Raw genomic sequence first — 5,915 nt, 5'->3', positions numbered from 1 at the left:
CGTGTTAGCACCTCAGCTTAAAATTCGCTCGGAAAACCGTCTCATTCGTTTGTCCGTTATATTACTGTTGACAGCTTCTTTATAACGACGTTTAACTGTGGTAGAGACCTGTGGAAGATCGTCTCTCCTGCCCGTGTGTGGAACGTACCCGGTGCTAGCACTCGGTACCACAGTGCATGCGCCGAGAACTCTGAAGCTCCTGAACGCATGCGCAGGTGCTCGGAGTCCATGAACTGCATAGGGACACGCCGTACCACTGTTGGGTAGTCTTCTTACTCCAATCAGGTAATCTCGCTGGGGGTTGTCCGAGCACCCAAAAGGCACTACCGTGTCGTACTCAGCTCAAGGGGACACTGCGCACAGTTGTACGAGAATTTAGTTTTGTTTACAATCCGATTTTGTGACTTCGTCCACGCTTCTCCGAGATCGGAAGACACTTCATACTCGAAAATTCGGGCGTAATGTTGTTTTCCCCGACTACCCCGGTTCACAGGCACAATAAGTGAACAGACTTTGGAAAATCTTTTGTATCGCACAGAAAGTTCGCACAGAGAGGTCATCCGCGTGCGCTAAGAGATGCCCTCCACCTCTTCACTAGCGCGACGGCGGCGGCGCCACGACAGAAAGTTCCAGATGCCCCTCCAAGCCACTCCCGGCCTTTGACCAATCAGGACGCGACCTGTGCGAGAAGAAGAAGGAGACTGCACAGCCGACACTGTGTGTATTCGCACGCCTGCCTTGGCGCGAAGAAAATACAGACGTGGAGAGGGCCTATATAAGAAGGGCATTGACCGCCCGAGCCGCCGCTTAAGCTTCAGTGGACAAATTGCGTTTTGTGTGTTTGCCTCTCTTTTGTGGCAGTGCACTTTGAGTGCAATAATTCTTTTGTGTTGTAATCTCTCTCAAGTGTAACTTTACTGCTAGCAGAGTGTTTCTTAAAGAAGAAATATGTCTGGGAAATAAAAAGCTGTCTCCAATGGTACATACATGTCTTCCTCGCATTGTTTGCATCAATCTATCGAAAAGCCGAAACCGCTCATGAGCTGCGCTCAAATTTCTCATTAGCAGATAACGTAATCGTCGCCAATTTTTTCTTTCGGAAATTAACGTCCACGCGCGGGCCCCTTCCATGTCATCGTTACTCGACGCGGTTTCAACGGCCATTGCCTTTACACAAGCGGGGCACCTTGCAGAATTTACACCTGTTAGGACACTGCAACTTTCCTTTTCCTTTTTTACCGGGGCGCTTCTCTCAGATTTCCTGATTGAAGTGGCTGCCATGTTCTTTCTGTAGCCCATTGCAGCCATTTCAGCTGTTTCCGGGCCTGCTCTGCCAGAAGCCAAGGAGTAACTTCTCATCTAGCGCCTGCAGCTCCAGGACCAAGCCTTGTAAGCGTGTGGAAGACGTCGTATGAAGAGGACATTGATGGAACGTCGTTTATAGACAGCTATGTGGACACAGTTCCTCAAAAGCAAAAGACGGCCACACTGCTCGCCACACGGAGCAGATTTGCGCAGAGGCCTTGTGGTTACGGCACCTGAGGAAGAGAAGCAGTACCCAGCTCGTCTGCTGCTGCAGACGGTGGCGCTGCGCTGTAACGCTCTGCACACGTCGGCATTCCACATTTTATCAATCGACACGTTCGCACTCCGCATATTAGCAGTTCACATGTCGGTACTCCCCACGTCGGTACTGAAAACTTCGGTAATGAAAAATTTGGCATCACAACTTCGGCACTGCACCTATCTGCAACGTACAGGTATGCATTGATCAGGTTCGGATCCCAGCTGAAGCAGAAGAGACAGCTCCTCTGTGCGACAGTGAAGCTACCGAGTCAACTGATGACCCACCAAGCAGAGCCTGTTCTAAGGCCTTAACAGTCTCCCTGCGGGTGCCCGCTTTCACACTCAGTGGAGAACAACGCGGCGCCGAGGAAGAAGAGGACCCTCGTATTATGCCGCACGCAGTCATCATCAGTGCTTCTGAAGCCTCGCAAGTGAAAGGGAAGAAGAGGTGAACGACGTGAATTTGCCAGGTACCTCCTCACAGGCGGTCTTGGAGCAGCCGCCCAGTCGCACTGAAAGCTGGACACCAGCTGGTCGAGCATCTCTGGCACCAGCACCTGGGGGACTGAAACACCACTGCCCGAGATAAGTAGCATGCAGCCGCCGCCGTCAGTGGATACCGTCGAAGCGGTGCGTGAGCCCACAGCATGGAGCATAACGCCAGCATCTGATGTAGAGCACTTCCAGGTTGAGGAGCCCGCAAGCAACGTATGGGCAGCCAGCGAGAGCTCAGGTGCAGCCAGCACCAAACATGTAGCACCAAGTCAAAGGTGGAAGACTGAGACGACCAGACCTAGAGGAAGAAGCAACGAGAAAGACACCTTGGCCTCTTCACGGAGTACAGGCGAGGAGCTGGCCACACCCAGCCCTCGCTGGCAGTCAAAGACGGCCATTCCCAGAACGGCAGTGGTAGCCAAGAAGCAGTTTGCAATTCCTCGGCCTAAACGACCGCTGCAAACCCGCCCAGTGAAAGAACCTATACAATATGCCACTCAAAACCCTGCAATGAAGTTGGCGGCACAAGACATCAGGGGGCAGTCCAGAGCAGGTGGAGAAAGGCGCAAGGGTCCAGTGACTCACACTCCTCGAAAGCAGACTTTTCAAACACCGAGACCTGAAAGGGAACCGCGTCTGGGCAGTCCTGACAAGCAGAAGAACCCGGGCCCTTCGAAGACTACTAGAGCCAGGCAGCGTTCTTCTTCCGCAAGTGTAGTGCAGAAACGACTGCCGGTGCCAAGTCCCGTTAAGGGCAAAACCCCAGTAGAGAGGACAAGGGGCAGCCCTGAAAGAACATCCACTTCTGCTGATGCTATAAGAGAGCCTGCATCGACAGCACCTCATCCCAGATCGCGTCTGGACAAGCAGAAAACTACCAAAGAACGTGCTACATTATCACTCAAGCAGAGTCCGCACCAGCAAGCTGCTCGGACACCGAGTCCTACACGGGGGCCCCCCGTGTCTAGTCCTACTAAAGCCAAAGCACTAAGTCCTTCAAAAAAAATCGTAAGGTTGCAACAGCATTCCTCTTCAACGGAGGCCCCGGAAAACTTGCCAGACCCAGCTTCCGACGAAAAGCAATTGTCCAGCAAGAAGGCAAATGGCAGAACACCAAGGCGTGCCCTTGCCACAGGTGCTGCGAAGCAGCTGCGGCGTACGTCGGCCCAACGCAGTTCCCGCCTGACTCCTGGCAGGCAGCTGCGCCCAGAAGGGCGCACTGGAACACCAACGTCCAGGCTGAGCGGTTCTCGACGCAGGGCTTGCACCCACCATGGTCCTAAGAGCATTGCTGAAGGCGATGGTCCCGAAAGTGATGCAGAGAAAAGCCCTCGCACGAGAAATCGAAGCCACCCAGGGAAGCCCGACCAGACTGCGCATCCAAAAAGGGCGCCGCTGGCTCTCCGCCGCTGTTTGCTGTCTAGCAGAGCAGCCGTGGACACAAGTTCTCGAGCGCATGACACCGAAGCAAAGCAGCAGCCGAAGCCAACATCCATTGCCCCCCCGCAGCCATGGCTCCACCAAGCACAAGGCAGTGCAGAAATGGAGCCGCCACTTGGTGATGCGGGGCCGCTGCCGCCAGAACGGCAGCCTTCTTCTTGGAAACGGGCCGAGAGATCAGCTGATGCGGAAGGTTACGAGCTTGTCCAGCCTGCCGGGCCTGCTGATAAAGCTTCCAATGCAAAGGCACCAGCGGATCTCTTCTCGCCGCCCGTCACACGGCACCGCCAGTTGCGGAACGCCGAGGGAAAGTCTTCTGGTGAAAAAACATCCCCTTCTACGACCACCAAGTAGGACACCCCGAAAGCGAAGGAGCGGATGCGCGTCATGATAGTGTCCATCCTCTGGCGGGCACCTGGACCCAGTAGAACAGCTGCATGCAGCAGAAAATTTAAGACGCCCAGGCAGCCAGTGGTTCGTTACAAGCTCGAGCTAAGACAGCCGACAGTTCCAGTGTACCGATCAACCCCATCACCAGCACTCAGCACTTTCAGCGCTAAAAGCGTAAAAAAAGACGAACAGTGGAAACTTCTTTTGAAGCTAATGGAAATTTCTGTACTTTAGTTTAAAAGTGATGAGACAAATGATATACCACGTGCAGGGGGCTCGTGTTCCATACAAGCGAAAATAGATCGTTTTTCTCCTGAGCCTGCCTACATATTTATAGTGTAAATAAAAATAAATGTAACTAAAAGTCTAAAAGTGTATATCAGTGCTTAAATATAAGTATTATATAAGGGTAAATAGTGTAAATATAGCCTCTTGCAGACTGCTACCTTTTTGACGACCAAATTTAGCTGCAGCAGGAGTGCAGTGTAGACATGCTACCTTCAAAGCTCTCTTGTAATATGCTCTAACTGTGAATGAGATTTTCAATGCGCTTAAATATTAGCTTTTAACAAAAAAAAAGCTTGTATGCACTAATTACTCCTTTTACAAATTTAAGTTTGCGTAACTGATGCAATGCAATGCCACAGATCTGCGTGTGTCAGATTAGACATCGGCTTGGGGACAACAGTGGTGACGAATATAGCTGTAGGGCGACAAACGTGCCCACATTTCAACTGCACCTCACCTTCCACATTTTGCGACTGAGCATACAGAATATGCCCTTTGATTTTAAGTAGGCGGCTTGAAGCGTAGTGTTTGGGGCATCAGTTTCGGTAAGGGGGGGGGGAGTAGCTTCGAGAGTGATCGCACCAGATGCCAAAGAAGCTTTGCGCAGGGTTATCAGTATGGGCTAATTGGCTTATTTTTCCTTGAAGGGCTGAGTAGCACAACAAACACGGACATATGTTTGTCTTGTTGTCTCTCATACAGTCCTTGTTCGTTGCGCCGCTTTTCCCGTCAAGGTTGTTGGCTTTTCTCTCCCACTGATTCCTCCCTGCTGTGCTTGTAAACAGTGCTGGCGCCCAAAACGTGTTTTTAGATGCTTTTGTTATCAGTGCTTGTCGCACCACTACTGCATTTTGTGATGCCTGTTGCGTGCCAAGACTTTTGCTGTTTTTGTGAACTGTACGGGCTTGTTGCAGTGATCGGACTTGCCACAAAGACATTCTGACAAGAAAGTGGTGGTGTGGTTCATGCTGCGCGCTGTACAGCTAGGGATATGGCGTTACGGTATTGGTGGAGACGTTTTTCGTTCCACTTTAAATCTCACCTTCACTGTTTCGCTTTGTTTCTAAGAAATTGCTAAATTGCTTCTACGAGCAAAGAGGCAACCACCTGTAATGTGTGGCAACAGGGCTCGTTGCCTATGCGTGCAGGAAATTACACGAAATTTCGTTTCAATACAGAATAAATTGTGGGATATACAATGTAATGTAATTTAGTTCACTACAGCCTGTGAGCGACAATAAAACACCGTCCCGTGGTCGGCGGCGAATTCGTGAATAATTCCGCCCCCTGTTTTGAGGTGTGTATCTTTTCTGGTGATTCTAGGAGCATCGACTTATTACTGTGGACACAGTGCGGGTACTCTTCTGGCAATAAGGGGGCATCTAGAGTGCAGCCCTCTTTTTTCTGGCACCTATCTCATCTTCAATGTCTTCAAAAGGAGCTCGCAGCGCCCACTGCCGCTCAGTGCTGCGTATGAAACTTTGGGAAGGCTTCCTTCGTGGAAGCCGGTATCGCCCATCGAAAAGCTAACTCCGACAGCACCGCGCTTTGGCGAAAAGCCGGCAGTGGCACCTTGGAAGGATTCTTTCATCTGCGATAAAAGATCTGTCGTTGCTGCCAGCGCTCATGCGAACGGCTCACATGAACACAATGTTGACAGGAGCCAGTAATAGCTGGGGCCTTCGAATTTACGTGAGAATATACGCTGACAGAAATTCCAAGGCCCCGGCCACTGC

At 51.3% G+C, this 5,915-nt stretch overlaps 1 pseudogene; it reads left to right on the top strand.

The window, feature by feature from the left end:
- The first annotated feature begins 2,160 nt into the window (after positions 1-2,160).
- LOC149355653 (uncharacterized) lies at positions 2,161-4,125 on the top strand (annotated as a pseudogene).
- The last annotated feature ends 1,790 nt before the right edge of the window (positions 4,126-5,915 follow it).

This window comes from Amblyomma mixtum, chromosome 3 (genome assembly GCF_055824585.1).
Source record: "Amblyomma mixtum isolate Tamu chromosome 3, ASM5582458v1, whole genome shotgun sequence".
Classification (NCBI taxonomy): domain Eukaryota; kingdom Metazoa; phylum Arthropoda; class Arachnida; order Ixodida; family Ixodidae; genus Amblyomma; species Amblyomma mixtum.
The sequence above is the reverse complement of the archived record's forward strand: the minus strand, read 5'-3'. Positions and strand labels throughout refer to the sequence as shown.